Below are 19,639 nucleotides of genomic sequence, written 5' to 3'. Positions count from 1 at the left end.
GGACTCCGAACTCCTTCGGTACATCAAAACACATAAACTCATAATATAACCGTCATCGAACTTTAAGCGTGCGGACCCTACGGGTTCGAGAACTATGTAGACATGACCGAGACAAGTCTCCGGTCAATAACTAATAGCGGAACCTGGATGCTCATATTGGCTCCCACATATTCTACGAAGATCTTTATCGGTCAGACCGCATAACAACATACGTTGTTTCCTTTGTCATCGGTATGTTACTTGCCCGAGATTCGATCGTCGGTATCTCAATACCTAGTTCGATCTCGTTACCGGCAAGTCTCTTTACTCGTTCCGTAATACATCATCCCGCAACTAACTCATTAGTTATAATGCTTGCAAGGCTTAAGTGATGTGCATTACCGAGTGGGCCCAGAGATACCTCTCTGACAATCGGAGTGACAAATCCTAATCTCGAAATACGCCAACCCAACAAGTACCTTCGGAGACACCTGTAGAGCACCTTTATAATCACCCAGTTACATTGTGACGTTTGGTAGCACACAAAGTGTTCCTCCGGTAAACGGGAGTTGCATAATCTCATAGTCATAGGAACATGTATAAGTCATGAAGAAAGCAATAGCAACATACTAAACGATCGAGTGCTAAGCTAACGGAATGGGTCAAGTCAATCACATCATTCTCTAATGATGTGATCCCGTTAATCAAATGACAACTCATGTCTATGGCTAGGAAACTTAACCATCTTTGATTCAATGAGCTAGTCAAGTAGAGGCATACTAGTGACACTATGTTTGTCTATGTATTCACACATGTATTATGTTTTCGGTTAATACAATTCTAGCATGAATAATAAACATTTATCATGAAATAAGGAAATAAATAATAACTTTATTATTGCCTCTAGGGCATATTTCCTTCAGCTCTGGGGGTCCAGGCGGTTCCTCGAGGACCATCTCCATCTCCGCTAGGACCGCGTGATGCTTGGCCTCCCGAGCCACCAGAATGCTCCGCAGATGACGCTGGTGGGTAGCAGCTGCGTTCGGCAGGCCGAAAGGCATGCAAACGTAGCTGTGCGGCGGACCCTCGCAGCGTCCCACGCGCGAAGGCCAGAGGCGCTCCTGAGATGCGGCTCGGTTGAGCCCTGGGACGTCGATGCAGACGCGCAGCCCACCATCCTCGCCTGGATGGGGAGTCACGCCAGGCAAACGGCGATCGCCGCGTATGGCTCTTGCTTCCTGAAGCTCCTGAGTGGTCTTGGTGATGAACTCCTGAGGGTTGGGCTTTCCACGCCCTGTGCCTTCCTGAGGGAAACGTGCTGCGAAGCACGCCTCCAAGTGGTGCCCGAGCGCCTCCCTCGTGATGTTGGCAAAGTCCGAGGCCCTCCAGAAGAGAGCCCCCGAGCCCTGCCCGAGGAGGGCGCCGGGCGCGCCTTCCTATGCGATGGAAGGAGGCGCCCCTTGCACGGGCGCGCCTTCCTATGCGATGGAAGGAGGCGCCCCTTGCACGGGCGCGGATCCTGATGCGGCACCACCTGAGATGCCAACCTCCTGAGGCCTTGTGCTGAGAGATTGCTTCTTCTTCTTGGGGACTGCCTTAGGAGGGTTCTCGCCCTTGTTGTCCGGGTCCTTGATTGATGCAGCTTGGAAGGCACACTCCAGGGAGCATACCACATCTCTTTTCTCGTAGGAGACAGTGATGATCCCGCTGCTTCCTGGCATCGTGAGGACGTTGTAGCCATGGTGGGTCACCGCCATGAACTTGGCCAGGGCTGGATACCCGAGGATGGCATTGTATGGCAGGTGGATGTGGGTGATGTCGAAGTTGATGAGCTCGGTGCGGTAGTTGTTGCGCTGTCCGAAGGTGACAGGGAGGCGGACCTGCCCTGTCGAGGTGGTGGAGCCGTCAGTAACTCCTGAGAAAGGCTTGGTAGGCTGAAGTTGATCATATGGCATTTGAAGGTTGTCAAACATCTCCACGGACAGGACGTTAAGCCCTGCGCCGCCATCAATGAGGGTCCTGGTGATTTGCACGTTGCTGATGACTGGGGAACAAAGCATCGGGAGAACGCCAGCAGTAGCCGCACACTTAAGTTGATCTACTGAGCTGAAGGTGATGGCGCACTTGGACCACTTGAGCGGGCGCGTGGCCTCAAGCCTGGGGAGGATTGCATTCACCTCGCGAGCAAACTGCTTGAAGATGCGCTGAGAGGCTAGGGCCTGAGCTCCGCCCAAGATGCAAGTGATAGCACGTGGCTCCTGGAAGCCCCCAGCCCCCTCGTCCTGGTGGTGGTCGTCATTCCTTCTTGGTGGCAGCAGAGGAGGAAGGTCCGCGTTGCCCTGTGGGCAGTCCTCGCGAGGCTGATCCCTCCAGGCGCCCTCGCGAGGCTGGTCCTGCCAGCGATCCTCACGAGGTCGGTCACGCCACTCCTGGCGAGGGCCACGGTCGTCCCATCGCCCTCCGCCTCGGTCGTAGCCCCGGTCATTGCGCTCGGGGCGTCGACCGAAGCGTCATTCTCGAACGGCCCTGAGCTCTTGGCATTCGTTGGTGTTGTGGGTGTGGAGGTTGTGGTAGGCGCAGAACGGCCGACTGCCCTTGGACGACTCCGGCTGGTCCCTGCCGTGCTTCGTGTTTGGTTCTGCTGCAAGCACGACTGCTCCTTTGCGCTTCACGTCCTTGGCCTTGGCCTTCTTCTCTTCTGGGTCAGCAGCTGGAAGCTCTAGGAGGGAGAGGCGTCCTTCCTCGGCTCTTGCGCACTTGGTCGCTAGGTTGAACAGCTCCAGGGATGTGCACAACTCCTCGTGGATGGTGAGCTCCTTCTTCATCTTGACGTCGCGGACGCCATCAGAGAACGCTGAGATGATGGCCTCGTCCGTCACCTTGGGGATCTTGAGGCGGGCGCTGTTGAAGTGCTGGATATATTTCTGCAGGGTCTCTCCAGGCTGCTGCTTGATGCGGCGCAGGTCACCCGCGAACGGGGGACGATCGCGAGTGCCCTGGAAGTTGGCGATGAAGCGGCTACGCATCTCGTCCCGGGAGGAGATCGAGCCGGGAGGCAGGTTCAGGAGCCAGGTGCGGGCACCATCCTTGAGCGCCATGGGAAACCAGTTCGCCATGACCTTCTCGTCTCCATTGGCCGCCTCGATGCTCAGCTCGTAGAGCTGCAGGAACTCCGCGGGGTCGGCAGCCGTCGTAGCGAGGAGGCAGGTCCGGCTTGAACTTGCCCAGCCAGGCGACGCTACGCAGCTCGGTGGTGAAGGCGCAGCAACCTGCTGTGGTCACCGGAGCCCTTTGCTGATGCGGAGCTTGCTCCTGATGGTACCCGCGCGCTACCGCCAGGGGTAGCACACGGTCTTGCCGTGCCGGGACGCGGTCTTGTCGTGCTGGTGCAGGGAGCACGTGGGCGCCTTCTTGGGGCCGGGGGATTTCTTTGTAGTTTTCTTTTATAAACTAAACTAGTGATAAAACAAGAAACAAAAAGATTCGATTGCAAGATCTAAAGATATACCTTCAAGCACTCACCTCCCCCGCAACGGCGCCAGAAAAGAGCTTGATGTCTATTACACAACCTTCTTCTTGTAGACGTTGTTGGGCCTCCAAGTGCAGAGGTTTGTAGGACAGTAGCAAATTTCCCTCAAGTGGATGACCTAAGGTTTATCTATCCGTGGGAGGCGTAGGATGAAGATGGTCTCTCTCAAGCAACCCTGCAACCAAATAACAAAGAGTCTCTTGTGTCCCCAACACACCCAATACAATGGTAAATTGTATAGGTGCACTAGTTCGGCAAAGAGATGGTGATACAAGTGCAATATGGATGGTAGATATAGGTTTTTGTAATCTGAAAATATAAAAACAGCAAGGTAACTAATGATAAAAGTGAGCGTAAACGGTATTGCAATGGTAGGAAACAAGGCCTAGGGTTCATACTTTCACTAGTGCAAGTTCTCTCAACAATAATAACATAGATAGATCATATAACAATCCCTCAACATGCAACAAAGAGTCAGTCCAAAGCCACTAATAGCAGAGAACAAACGAAGAGATTATGGTAGGGTACGAAACCACCTCAAAGTTATTCTTTCGGATCAATCTATTCAAGAGTTCGTACTAGAATAACACCTTAAGACACAAATCAACCAAAACCCTAATGTCACCTAGATACTCCATTGTCACCTCAAGTATCCGTGGGCATGATTATACGATATGCATCACACAATCTCAGATTCATCTATTCAACCAACACAAAGTACTTCAAAGAGTGCCCCAAAGTTTCTACCGGAGAGTCAAGACAAAAACGTGTGCCAACCCCTATGCATAAGTTCATGGGCGGAACCCGCAAGTTGATCACCAAAACATACATCAAGTGGCACGTGATATCCCATTGTCACCACAGATACGCACGGCAAGACATACATCAAGTGTTCTCAAATCATTAAAGACTCAATCCGACAAGACAACTTCAAGAGGAAAACTCAATTCATCACAAGAGAGTAGAGGGGGAGAAACATCATAAGATCCAACTATAATAGCAAAGCTCGCGATACATCAAGGTTGTGCCATAGAGAGAACACGAGAGAGAGATCAAACACATAGCTACTGGTACATACCCTCAGCCCCGAAGGTGAACTACTCCCTCCTCGTCATGGAGAGCGCCGGGATGATGAAGATGGCCACCGGTGATGGGTTCCCCCTCCGGCAGGGTGCCGAAACGGGCTCCCGAGAGGTTTGCGGTGGCTACAGAGGCTTGCGGCGGCGGAACTCCCGATCTATCTTCTGTTCTGATGTTTTTAGGGTACGTAGGCTTATATAGGCGAAAGAAGTCGGTCGGGGGAGCCTCGAGGGGCCCACGAGAGGGTAGGGCGCGCCCAGGGGGGTGGGCACGCCCCCCTATCTTGTGGCTCCCTCGATGCTCCCCTGGCTTGTACTCCAAGTCTATCAGGTTGCTTTCCTTCCAAAAATAACTTCTCCAGAAGGTTTCATTCCGTTTCGACTCCGTTTGATATTCCTTTTCTTCGAAATACTGAAACAAGGGAAAAAACAGGAACTGGCACTGGGCTCTGGGTCAATAGGTTAGTCCCAAAAATAATATAAAAGTGCATAGTAAAGCCCATAAAACATCCAAGATGGATAATATAATAGCATGAATACTTCATAAATTATAGATACATTGGAGACGTATCAGCATCCCCAAGCTTAATTCCTGCTCGTCCTCGAGTAGGTAAATGATAAAAGAAAGAATTTATGAAGTGTGAATGCTAGAAGGTGCACAAGTTTGATCAATGATAATTTCAATCACCTTTTCTAGCATGATAATATGTCATAACAGTAGTTCATCTCATAAAACTTCTCACGATAAAGTAACAAGCAATTCACATGTCAAAGCATAGACCATAAACTTTCTTGAAAACTAGCAAACTTCATTCTCGGTCATTAAACAATTGCAATTCATCTTATTTTCAGGAATAGCAAACTCCACATACTCAACTATCATATAGTCTTCTACAATTGCTAACACTCACGCAATACTAATGGTTATGGAGTTTCAATCGGACACTGAGAAAGATAGGGGCTTATAGTGTTGCCTCCCAACGTGTTCACCTTTGGGTGATGTCAACAATAATAGTTCATGCTAACTTACATCCAATTGGATATATATATATATCAGGATCTCTCCAACACGAGGTGCTTGCCAAAGGATAAAATGAAAAAGGGAAAGGTGAAGATCACCTTGACTCTTGCATAAAGTAAAAGATAGGCCCTTCATAGAGGGAAGCAGAGGTTGTCATGCGCTTTTAGGGTTGGATGCACAAAATCTTAATGCGAATGAACATCACTTTATATTGCCACTTGTATATGGACCTTTATTATGCAGTCCGTCGCTTTTATTGCTTCCATAACAAGATCGTATAAAGCTATTTTCTTCACACCAAAAGATCATACATATTTAGAGAGCAATTTTTATTGCTTGCACCGATGACAACTTACTTGAAGGATCTTACTCAATCCATAGGTAGGTATGGTGGACACTCATGGCAGAAACTGGGTTTAAGGATATTTGGAAGCACAAGTAGTATCTCTACTTGGTGCAAGGAATTTTGGCTAGCATGAGGGGGAAAGGCAAGCTCAACATGTTTGAATGATCCATGACAATAAACTTTAACTGAGATGTGAGAAAACATAACCCATTACGTTGTCTTCCTATGTGAAGATCAATGAGTAGTTAAATAATTATGTAACTATGTGAAGATTCTCTCTCATTTAAGAATTTCAGATCTTGGTATTTTATTCAAACAGCAAGCAAAACAAAATAAAATGACATTGCAAGGATAGCACAACTCATGTGAATAAGCAAAAACCTAGGCTCAACCGATACTAACCAATCATTGTTGAAGAAGAAAGGTGGGATGCCTACCGGGGCATCCCCAAGCTTAGATGCTTGAGACTTCTTGAAATATTATCTTGGGGTGCCTTGGGCATCCCCAATCTTGAGCTTTTGTGTCTCCTTAATTCCTTTTATGTCTCGGTTTCCTAAATCTCAAAAGCTTCATACACACCAAACTCAACAAGAACTCGTGAGATAAGTTAGTATAAACCAATGCAAAAACCTTATCATACTCTACTGTAACAAATCACAAAAATTATTATTCAACATTTCATACTAAATGCCTCTGCATATTTAACACTCCTATCCTCAAATAGAATCATTAAACAAGCAAACATATGCAAACAATGCAACCATAACAGCAATCTGCCAAAACAGTATGGTCTGTAAAGAATGCAAGATTCATCATACTTCCCTAACTCCAAAAATTATAAAATAAAATTACCACTGTAGTAAATTTATCATAGCTTATTATGCAAAAGGTTTCAACATTTTATCACATTCTGACTTTTCTAAGGAATTTTTGCAACAGCGGTAAACTTTCTGTTTTCAAACAGCAACATGTATACTAGCAAAATAAGCATGGTAAAGGCTATCCTTGACATTTTTATTGAAAATATAGATGCAAAACATTATTCTAAATAACATAAATCAAATACTAACAAAATAAAATGACGCTCCAAGCAAAACACATATCATGTGGTGAATAAAAATATAGCTCCAAGTAAAGTTACCGATGAACGAAGACGAAAGAGGGGATGCCATCCGGGGCATCCCCAAGCTTAGGCTCTTGGTTGTCCTTGAATATTACCTTGGGGTGCCTTGGGCATCCCCAAGCTTAGGCTCTTGCCACTCCTTATTCCATAGTCCATCGAATCATTACCCAAAACTTGAAAACTTCACAACACAAAACTTAACAGAAAACTCGTGAGCTCCGTTAGCGAAAGAAAAGAAAACACTACTTCAAGGTACTGTAATGAACTAATTATTTATTTATATTGGTGTTAAAACTACTTTATTCCAACTTCTCTATGGTTTATAAACTATTTTACTAGCCATAGATTCATCAAAATAAGGAAACAACACACGAAAAACAGAATCTGTCAAAAACAGAACAGTCTGTAGTAATCTGTAACTAACGCAAACTTCTGGAACTCCAAAAATTCTAAAATAAATTGGTGGACCTGAGGAATTTGTATAGTAATCATCTGCAAAAATAATCAACTAAATAGCACTCTCCAGTAAAAAGTTTAAGCTAATCTCGTGAGCGCTAAAGTTTCTGTTTTTTACAGCATGATCATAAAGACTTCACCCAAGTCTTCCCAAAGGTTCTACTTGGCACAAACGCTAATTAAAACACAAAACCACATCTAAACAGAAGCTAGATGGATTATTTATTACTAAACAGAACCAAAAAGCAAGAAACTAAAATAAAATTGGGTTGCCTCCCAACAAGCGCTAACGTTTAACGCCCCTAGCTAGGCATGATGATTTCAATGATGCTCACATAAAAGATAGGAATTGAAACATAAAGAGAGCATCATGAAGAATATGACTAGCACATTTATGTCTAACCCACTTACTATGCATAGGGATTTTGTGAGCAAACAACTTATGGGAACAATAATCAACTAGCATAGGAAGGCAAAACAAGCATAACTTCAAAATTTTAAGCACACAGAGAGGAAACTTGATATTATTGCAATTCCTACAAGCATATGTTCCTCCCTCATAATAATTTTCAGTAGCATCATGAATGAATTCAACAATATAACCAGCACCTAAAGCATTATTTTCATGATCTACTTGCATAGAAAATTTACTACTCTCCACATAAGCAAAATTCTTCTCATTCGGAATAGTGGGAGTATCATAAGAGACTTGAACACTAAAAATTGTTTCCACATTAAAAGAGTGATGTTCAGAAAAAGGGTAATCATAATCATGACAAGTTTTATAAATATAATCATCACTACTTTTTATAGCATAAGTTTCATCACAATAATCATCATAAGTAGCAACTTTGTTCTCATCATAATCAATTGAAACCTCTTCCAAGGTAGTGGAATCACTAAATAAAGTTGACACTCTTCCAAATCCACTTTCATATTCATCACAATAAAATTCAACATCCTCCAAAATAGTGGGGTCACTACTCCCTAAAGTTGATACTCTTCCAAACCCACTTTCATCAATATAATCACCATAGGTAAGAGGCATGCTATTATCATAACAACTTTGCATATCAAAACTTGGGATGCTAAAAATATTATCTTCATTAAACGTAGCATCCCCAAGCTTGGGACAAACATTAATTTCAGCAAATATATTCTCAAATATGTCATCCTCATCAAACATAGCTTCCCCAAGCTTTGGCTCTTTCATATCATAAGCATAGTCACTCTCATCATTAAAAAATATTGATAGCACCAATAGTATAGCAATTATCATCATCATAATGAGTAGTAGGAGCAACATCATTTGGGAGGCATACCTTTCTACCTTTGTTGTTCCTTCTTTTCTTTTTCTTCTTCACATTATGTGTGGGTGCAACCTTCCTCTTTGAGCTCCTTATTGACGAGATTGGTTGAATAGAAAGCTCCTCCTCGTTACCTGATTCATCATAAGAAATAATAGGAGGATATTGGGAAGTCTCTTCCCTTTCATTAGTATTCTCATCATCTTCTATTTGCTTTCTTTTCTTTAGGTAATTGGCAATATAAGGATTTTCAATGCAATTCTCCACACAAAACATATAAATCGTCTCTAGATCAAAATCAAGAAGTTTATAATGGGCAAATTCTGGAAGGTGTTTAGTTAAACGATTCATTTCTTCATAACCCATAAGAAAACTAAGTTCATTATAATGTGCAAGGGAAATCAAATCATCACAATTTTTGGACACGATTCGATCATGAAACAAATTGCATCGGAGATGTAAATGACCACTTTCATTGCAAAGTTCACAAGTACGGCCAAGGAAATATAATTTTTCAGCACTCTTATCTAGCCTTTCTTGTAACAATCTAGTTTCTACATGCTTATGCCTCTTGCAATATCTATCTTCTCTAATTGGTGTATCTATGCAAACCCAATGCTCTCCACAAAAATTGACATGCTTATAGGAGACATTTTCATCATAACTAGTGCAATCATCATTAGTACTATGGATATTCAACGAGTTCATACTAACAACATTGCAATCATGCTCATCATTCAAGGATTTAGTATCAAACATTCTATATATTTCTTCTTCTAGCACTTGAGCACAATTTTCTTTTTCATCGAACTCACGAAAGATATTAAAAAGACGAAGCGTATGAGACAAACTTAACTCCATTTTTTGTAGTTTTCTTTTATAAACTAAACTAGTGATAAAACAAGAAACAAAAAGATTCGATTGCAAGATCTAAAGATATACCTTCAAGCACTCACCTCCCCGGCAACGGCGCCAGAAAAGAGCTTGATGTCTACTACACAACCTTCTTCTTGTAGGTGTTGTTGGGCCTCCAAGTGCAGAGGTTTGTAGGACAGTAGCAAATTTCCCTCAAGTGGATGACCTAAGGTTTATCAATCCGTGGGAGGCATAGGATGAAGATGGTCTCTCTCAAGCAACCCTGCAACCAAATAACAAAGAGTCTCTTGTGTCCCCAACACACCCAATACAATGGTAAATTGTATAGGTGCACTAGTTCGGCAAAGAGATGGTGATACAAGTGCAATATGGATGGTAGATATAGGTTTTTGTAATCTAAAAATATAAAAACAGCAAGGTAACTAATGATAAAAGTGAGCTTAAATGGTATTGCAATGGTAGGAAACAAGGCCTAGGGTTCATACTTTCACTAGTGCAAGTTCTCTCAACAATAATAACATAGATAGATCATATAACAATCCCTCAACATGCAACAAAGAGTCACTCCAAAGCCACTAATAGCGGAGAACAAACGAAGAGATTATGGTAGGGTACTAAACCACCTCAAAGTTATTCTTTTGGATCAATCTATTCAAGAGTTCGTACTAGAATAACACCTTAAGACACAAATCAACCAAAACCCTAATGTTACCTAGATACTCCATTATCACCTCAAGTATCCGTGGGCATGATTATACGATATGCATCACACAATCTCAGATTCATCTATTCAACCAACACAAAGTACTTCAAAGAGTGCCCCAAAGTTTCTACCGGAGAGTCAAGACGAAAACGTGTGCCAACCCCTATGCATAGGTTCATGGGCGGAACCCGCAAGTTGATCACCAAAACATACATCAAGTGGCACGTGATATCCCATTGTCACCACAGATACGCACGGCAAGACATACATCAAGTGTTCTCAAATCATTAAAGACTCAATCCGACAAGACAACTTCAAGAGGAAAACTCAATTCATCACAAGAGAGTAGAGGGGGAGAAACATCATAAGATCCAACTATAATAGCAAAGCTCGCGATACATCAAGGTCGTGCCATAGAGAGAACACGAGAGAGAGAGAGAGAGAGAGATCAAACACATAGCTACTGGTACATACCCTCAGCCCCGAGGGTGAACTACTCCCTCCTCGTCATGGAGAGCGCCGGGATGATGAAGATGGCCACCGGTGATGGGTTCCCCCTCCGGCAGGGTGCCGAAACGGGCTCCCGAGAGGTTTGCGGTGGCTATAGAGGCTTGCGGCGGCGGAACTCCCGATCTATCTTCTGTTCTAATGTTTTTAGGGTACATAGGCTTATATAGGCGAAAGAAGTCGGTCGGGGGAGCCTCGAGGGGCCCACGAGAGGGTAGGGCGCGCCCAGGGGGGTGGGCGCCCCCCCTATCTCGTGGCTCCCTCGATGCTCCCCTGGCTTGTACTCCAAGTCTATCAGGTTGCTTTCCTTCCAAAGTAACTTCTCCAGAAGGTTTCATTCCGTTTCGACTCCGTTTGATATTCCTTTTCTTCGAAATACTGAAACAAGGGAAAAAACAGGAACTGGCACTGGGCTCTGGGTCAATAGGTTAGTCCCAAAAATAATATAAAAGTGCATAGTAAAGCCCATAAAACATCCAAGATGGATAATATAATAGCATGAATACTTCATAAATTATAGATACGTTGGAGACGTATCATTCCCCGCCGGGCCGGTGGCGGCGTTGGCGGCAGGCGACGGAGAACGACGAGGAGGCCCACCGACGGGAGCCGTCTGGGTGACGCGGGCGGCGAGAGCAGCTCGGTGCTCGGCGTGGGCTCGGCGAGCATCTGCCATGGATGTGACGAAGAGATGGGACGCAGATCAGCGGAAAGAAGATTTCGGCGCACCCCTACCTGGCGCGCCAAATGTCGGATAACGGGTTCCGGCAAAACCCTTAAGGTTCGAACACTGGGGTGTGCACGAAGATCTCTCCCTACCGAAACACGCCTTAGCCTTGCCATGATCCCTAAGCTAGATCGATGAACAACACAAGAGACACAAGATTTATACAGGTTCGGGCCACCGTTGTGGTGTAATACCCTACTCCTGTGTGTGGTGGTGGATTGTCTCTTGGGTTGATGATGAACAGTACAGGGGAAGAACAGCCTCGCGAGGAGAGGTGTTCTTGTGCTTGGTGGTGTGCTTGGGGGAGGAATTGATCCGTCTCTCTGGATCAGATGCCTCTAGATTAGTTGCCAATAGATTCCTTGCCTTCTACTGTGGTGGCTAGCCCTATTTATAGAGGCCCTGGTCCCCTTCCCAAATATTGAGCAGGAAGGGATCCAACAACGGCCATTTTGAAGGGGGACAGCTAGTACAAGCTATCCTAACTAAAGGTGGTCTTCACCTGCCAAAGGCACTGGTGGTGACGCCGTCTTGGGCTCCACGGTGACCTCTGTCCTGCCGTCCTGCTGGTCTTGGTCTCGTTGCACCGATAAGGAAACCTTTGCCTGATGCCTCGGTACTCCGCGCCTGCGCTTGCCCCCTTTGCACCAAAGAGGAAACGAGGACACTGCGCGGGCTGGCGCCTGCCTGGCGCCCGCCTGGTCTTGATCGGCATGGCTTGCGTCACGGGCACCTCGCGAGGTACCCCTTGCCTTGATCTCTCCGCCTTCTCACGAGCCTGCCTGGTGAGGCCACTCCTGAGGAGGCCTTGCGTCGTCCGCCCCGTGAGGCTTGGCCCCTCGCGAGGGTCTTGAGTGTTTGGTTGGTGAAGACGGGCCGCACTGGGCCACTGGTTGAGCCACGCTGCAGGCCGCAGGCAGGCAAGTCTGGGGACCCCCATTCCCAGAACGCCGACAGTGTCCCTCTTTGTCCGGTGATGAAAAAGCTGTTAATCATACCATCTTTCGGGACTGATTGGTTGCTATGTGTCATTCTGCAATCCTGAGTACAAATTCAACAGTTTTTGAGTGTTAGTTCATGTGTCTTCTATTCTTTGTTTATTCTTCACTTGCACAATCCATAGTTCTTTCATATGTATTGGTCAATCGAAGATGATGTGTCAAGCGGTGGCATCGTCGTGAGTTTTTTTTTTGAGAAATGGGCAGCTCCTTCTCATTCATTCATAGTTCATTACAGATAATGGACCTGATCATATCAGGTCAATCGTTAAACCAACAGGAACTAGAATCGTGGTCTGCAGATTTGGCCACAACAACTTTCTTCCAATCCCCCAATTGGAACATCTAGAAGATGAACACGTTGTCCCCTGCCTCCCTACAAACTCGAGCGTCTCAAACAGCGCCGTGGGCTTGAAAGATTTCTTTGTGACAACCTTGCCAATTTCTATCCATTGTGTTGCTTCTGCAAATCCCTTTGTAAGTGCATCTAGTGCCCCTTAGTGATTTTGGTGTATTGAAGACTTATAGGTTAAGGGACTGATGCGTTTGTGAGTGTACACAGGTCTATTAATCTATGAGGAGTTTGATATTTACAGAGAAAGTCGACCCCTAAAAATGAATATCTTCGACTGAAGACTTTGTATTTCTGAAGACTTTCTGAAGACTTTGAAAGTGAAGAAATTGGTGTGACCTTGAAGACTTGGCATTCATTCAAGGAACATGAAGCGTGAAGACTTTTGTTTTCATAGTTTCATTTTCTCTTTCTTGTGTCATAGGAAACACCGTACTGTTAAAGGGGGTCGAGGAAATACTAAGGAAAAATTTCCATGTGATGCTCAACTCAAAATCCTACACCTACCAATCCCTTCGAGTGAAGCCATTGGAAATCTCATACAGTTCAGTCAATTTCTTCAGTGACAGAGACGAAGTTCTTCTGGTTGCTGAGGAATTTGTTCTGACTGAGGAGTTAGGAATTCGCCAGTGCGGATTGCCTACATAGTGAGGAACATGATAGCCCTGAGGAAATTGAGCCTCAAATATCCGACCGTTGCTGTGCTACGCGCCAGCTGTCCCAAAATATCTACCCCACCTAACGGTCATATCACTGAAGGGCATTTATGTCTTATCATGTCGGGCTGCTCCCTAGGCTATAAATAGCCGCCCCCTACAACCACTAGCTGGTTGGCTGCTCCGAGAGAAACCGACACTTGTCATTTGAGAGCATCCCATCCTCCGAGGACTTTGAGCGAAAATTATCAAGTGAGGAAACCCAAACCCAAACACCTACAAACCCAAAGTGATTGAGCATCACCGAAGAGATTGATCCTGCGTGGATCCGACGCTTGTTACCTTCGAAGACTGTGCATCTTCCAGACGGTTAGGCATCATGGTCTAGAGCATCCAAGAGGAAATTGTGGATCGCCGAGTGACCGAGTTTGTGAAGGTTTGGAAGTCACCTGAAGACTTACCACGAGTGATTGGGCAAGGTCTGTGTGACCTTAGCTCAAGGAGAATACGGTGAGGACTGTGTGTCCGGGACTGTGTGTCCTCAGGTTTAAATACCTAGCCGCTCCAACCAGACGTACAACTGTCACATCAGTTGGAACTGGTCTACCAAATCATTGTCTTCACCAAGCCTACTGGTTCTATTTCCTCAACTCTTTCATTTCCTCATTACAGTTGTTGTGTGCTTGTTCATATCTGTTTTGAAGACTTTGACTGAAGACTTTCTCAATTTCCTCAGTTCAATTTCTTCAGTCTGTTTTTCTTCATCCTGTGCTATCCTGTGTTTACGCTTTCTGTACTCTGTGTTTGCTTTCATTTCATCATGATGATAATGTTTATGTCCTACCATGTATGCATCTGAGTACTTATTCCGCTGCAAGTAGTTCTTCGCTTAGGAATTTCCTCACCCTGAAATTCCTCAGTGAAGAATTCATAAAAATCGCCTATTCACCCCCCTCTAGTCGATATAACGCACTTTCAATTGGTATCAGAGCAAGGTACTCCCTTGTTCTGTGTGATTTTGGTTTAACCGCCTGGAGTTTTAGTTATGTCGACCGCATGTATGATCAAGGTCTCTGCTGGGTGTCCTACCTTCGATGGGACAGACTACCCCTACTGGAAGAATAAGATGCAAATGCATCTTGAGGCAATTGATAGCGATCTCTGGTATGTTGTGGAAAATGGTGTTCCCTCAGTCTCACCTTCACTAAACGCTACTGATGTGAAGAGATTCAAGCAACTCAATTCCCAAGCGAAGAACATCATATGTGGCCATCTGAGCAAAGGGCAGTATGGAAGAGTGAGTGCTTTGGAAACTGCTAAGCTTATCTGGGATAGGCTGTCCAAGGTCAATGAAGGAGTCTCAACTCAACGTGGCTCTCGAGTTGACGTTCTTCGCAATCTCTTCAACCGCTTCAAAAGACTCGACAATGAAAATGTTCAGCAAACCTTCGATCGCCTCACTGACATCTCAAATGAGCTTCAAGCACTCGGTGCCACTGACATCACCGACCATGAGGTGGTGAACAAGTTGCTGAGATCGCTTGATTCCTCATTTGATACTCTGGCACTGATGATACAAGAACGTGGAGATTACAAGTCACTTGATCCCACGGATATCCTCGAGAGGCTAAATACTCATGAGTTCCAGCTTGCTGAGAAGAGAGATCTCTATGGTTCGAGCTATGGCAGATCACGTGCCCTGAAGGCCAAGGCAGTCTCTGAGTCTGAAGATGAAGACTTTGGTAGCAGCCTTGGTGATCCTGAAGAACTGAGCCAGGAACTAGCACTGCTAGTGAAGAAATTTCAGAAGTTCTCAAGACGTGGTCACTTTGGAAAATCCACAAGGAGTAATGATTCCTCATCCAGTGACTACAAGAAGAGGCTATGCCACAAATGCAAGAAACCTGGTCACTACATTCAAGATTGTCCTCAGTGGGAAAAGGAATCAAAGAAGAAGAAATACAAGGATTACAGTTCTAATGATGCGAAGAAGAAGAAGAAATCTTCAAAGTCTTCATCATCAAAATCCTCAAAGTCTTCATCTCACAAGAAGAGCAGCTCCAAGAAGGCTCGAGCATTCATTGGCAAGGAAATGGACTCTGAGGCTGAATCTAAGGAACATGAGGAAGAGAATGTTGGAAATATGCCCTAGAGGCAATAATAAATTGGTTATTATTATATTTCCTTGTTCACGATAATCGTTTATTATCCATGCTAGAATTGTATTGATAGGAAACTCAGATACATGTGTGGATACATAGACAACACCATGTCCCTAGTAAGCCTCTAGTTGACTAGCTCGTTGATCAATAGATGGTTACGGTTTCCTGACCATGGACATTGGATGTCGTTGATAACGGGATCACATCATTAGGAGAATGATGTGATGGACAAGACCCAATCCTAAGCCTAGCACAAGATCGCGTAGTTCGTTTGCTTAGAGCTTTTCTAATGTCAAGTATCAGTTCCTTAGACCATGAGATTGTGCAAATCCCGGATACCGTAGGAATGCTTTGGGTGTACCAAACGTCACAACGTAACTGGGTGGCCATAAAGGTGCACTACAGGTATCTCCGAAAGTGTCTGTTGGGTTGGCACGAATCGAGACTGGGATTTGTCACTCCGTGTAAACGGAGAGGTATCTCTGGGCCCACTCGGTAGGACATCATCATAATGTGCACAATGTGACCAAAGAGTTGATCACGGGATGATGTGAGTTACGGAACGAGTAAAGAGACTTGCCGATAACGAGATTGAACAAGGTATAGGGATACCGATGATCGAATCTCGGGCAAGTAACATACCGATAGACAAAGGGAACTGAATACGGGATTGATTGAATCCCCGACATCGTGGTTCATACAATGAGATCATCGTGGAACATGTGGGAGCCAACATGGGTATCCAGATCCCGCTGTTGGTTATTGACCGGAGAACGTCTCGGTCATGTCTGCATGGTTCCCGAACCCGTAGGGTCTACACACTTAAGGTTCGATGACGCTAGGGTGGGAACCCTAGAGGGGGCGCAGCCCCCTCCCCCCCATATATATAGTTGAGCTTTGGGCTGCCCAAGACACACGAGAACGTCTCTCTTTCGGCGCAGCCCTAACCCTCTCCCTTCTCCTCCTCTCCCGCGGTGCTTGGCGAAGCCCTGCGGGATTGCCACGCTCGTCCATCACTACCACGCCGTCGTGCTGCTGCTGGATGGAGTCTTCCCCAACCTCTCCCTCTCTCCTTGCTGGATCAAGGCGTGGGAGACGTCACCGGGCTGCACGTGTGTTGAACGCGGAGGCGCCGTGGTTCGGCGCTTAGATCGGAATCAACCGCGATCTGAATCGCTACGAGTATGACTCCTTCATCCGCGTTCTTGCAACGCTTCCGCATCGCGATCTACAATGGTATGTAGATGCACTCCCCTTCCCTCGTTGCTAGATTACTCCATAGATTGATCTTGGTGATGCGTAGAAAATTTTGAATTTCTGCTACGTTCCCCAACAGTGGCATCATGAGCTAGGTCTATGCGTAGTTTCTATGCACGAGTAGAACACAAAGTAGTTGTGGGCGTAGATGTTGCCAATTCTTCTTGCCGCTACTAGTCTTATCTTGTTTCGGCGACATTGTGGGATGAAGCGGCCCGGACCGACCTTACACGTACGCTTACGTGAGACAGGTTCCACCGACTGACATGCACTAGTTGCATAAGGTGGCTAGCGGGTGTCTGTCTCTCCCACTTTAGTCGGAACGGATTCGATGAAAAGGGTCCTTATGAAGGGTAAATAGAAATTGGCATATCACATTGTGGTTTTACGTAGGTAAGAAACGTTCTTGCTAGAAACCTATACAAGCCACGTAAAAAATTGCAACAACAATTAGAGGACGTCTAACTTGTTTTTGTAGATGGTGCTATGTGATGTGATATGGCCAGAAGATGTGATGAATGATATATGTGATGTATGAGATTGATCATATTCTTGTAATAGGAATCACGACTTGCATGTCGATCAGTATGACAACTGGCAGGAGCCATAGGAGTTGTCTTTATTTTTTGTATGACCTGCGTGTCATTGAATAACGCCATGTAAATTACTTTACTTTATTGCTAAGAGCATTAGCCATAGAAGTAGAAGTAATCGTTGGCGTGACAACTTCATGAAGACACAATGATGGAGATCATGGTGTCATGCCGGTGACAAAGATGATCATGGTGCCCCAAAGATGGAGATCAAAGGAGCAAAATGATATTGGCCATATCATGTCACTATTTGATTGCATGTGATGTTTATCATGTTATGCATCTTATTTGCTTAGAACGACGGTAGTAAGTAAGATGATCCCTTATAATAATTTCAAGAAAGTGTTCCCCCTAACTGTGCACCGTTGCGAAGGTTCGTTGTTTCGAAGCACCACGTGATGATCGGGTGTGATAGATTCTAACGTTCGAATACAACGGGTGTTGACGAGCCTAGCATGTACAGACATGGCCTCGGAACACATGCAAAACACTTAGGTTGACTTGACGAGCCTAGCATGTACAGACATGGCCTCGGAACACAAGAGACCGAAAGGTCGAATATGAGTCGTATAGTAGATACGATCAACATGGAGATGTTCACCGATGATGACTAGTCCGTCTCACGTGATGATCGGACACGGCCTAGTTTGACTCGGATCATGTAACACTTAGATGACTAGAGGGATGTCTATCTGAGTGGGAGTTCATAATCAGATGAACTTCATTATCATGAACATAGTCAAAAATGTCTTTGCAAATTATGTCATACGCTTTAGTTCTACTATTTAAGATACGTTCCTAGAGAAAAATTTAGTTGAAAGTTGGTAGTAGCAATTATGCGGACTGGGTCCGTAAACTGAGGATAGTCCTCATTGCTGCACAGAAGGCTTATGTCCTTAATGCACCGCTCGGTGTGCTGAACCTCAGCGTCGTCTGTAGATGTTGCGAAACATCTGACATACACGTTTTGATGACTACGTGATAGTTCAGTGCGTAATGCTAACGGTTTAGAATTGTGGCACCAAAGATGGTTTTGAAATGTCGTAGAACATATGAGATGTTCCGAAGACTGAAATTGAGATTTCAGACTAGTGCCCACGTCAAGAGGTATGAGACCTCTGACAAGTTTCTTAAGCCTGCAAGCTAAGGGAGAAAAGCTCAATCGTTGAGCATGTGCTCAGATTGTCTGAGTGCCACAATCGCTTGAATCGAGTGGGAGTTAATCTTCCAGATGAGATAGTGATGGTTCTCCATAGTCACTGCCACCAAGCTAGTAGAGCTTCGTGATGAACTATAATATATCAGGGATACTGTTGGAAATATGCCCTAGAGGCAATAATAAATGGTTATTATTATATTTCTTTGTTCATGGTAATTGTCTATTGTTCATGCTATAATTGTATTGTCCGGAAATCGTAATACATGTGTGAATGCATAGACCACAACGTGTCCCTAGTAAGCCTCTAGTTGACTAGCTCGTTGATCAACAGATAGTCATGGTTTCCTGACTATGGACATTGGATGTCATTGATAACGGGATCACATCATTAGGAGAATGATGTGATGGACAAAGACCCAATCCTAAGCTTAGCATAAAAGATCGTGTAGTTTCGTTTGCTAGAGCTTTTCCAAATGTCAAGTATCTTTTCCTTAGACCATGAGATCGTGCAACTCCCGGATACCGTAGGAGTGCTTTGGGTGTGCCAAACGTCACAACGTAACTGGGTGACTATAAAGGTGCACTACGGGTATCTCCGAAAGTGTCTGTTGGGTTGGCACGGATCGAGACTGGGATTTGTCACTCCGTGTGACAGAGAGGTATCTCTGGGCCCACTCGGTAATGCATCATCATAATGAGCTCTATGTGACTAAGGCGTTAGTCACGGGATCATGCATTGCGGTACGAGTAAAGAGACTTGCCGGTAACGAGATTGAACAAGGTATTGGGATACCGACGATCGAATCTCT

General features: G+C 45.1%; 1 pseudogene; it reads left to right on the top strand.

Annotated features, from left to right (window-relative positions):
* Positions 1 to 12,620: 12,620 nt before the first annotated feature.
* Positions 12,621 to 12,703, top strand: LOC120967539 (small nucleolar RNA SNORD96 family; annotated as a pseudogene).
* Positions 12,704 to 19,639: the final 6,936 nt, after the last annotated feature.

The sequence above is a fragment of the Aegilops tauschii genome, chromosome 6 (assembly GCF_002575655.3).
Source record: "Aegilops tauschii subsp. strangulata cultivar AL8/78 chromosome 6, Aet v6.0, whole genome shotgun sequence".
NCBI classification, from domain to species: Eukaryota; Viridiplantae; Streptophyta; class Magnoliopsida; order Poales; family Poaceae; genus Aegilops; species Aegilops tauschii.
The sequence above is the reverse complement of the archived record's forward strand: the minus strand, read 5'-3'. Positions and strand labels throughout refer to the sequence as shown.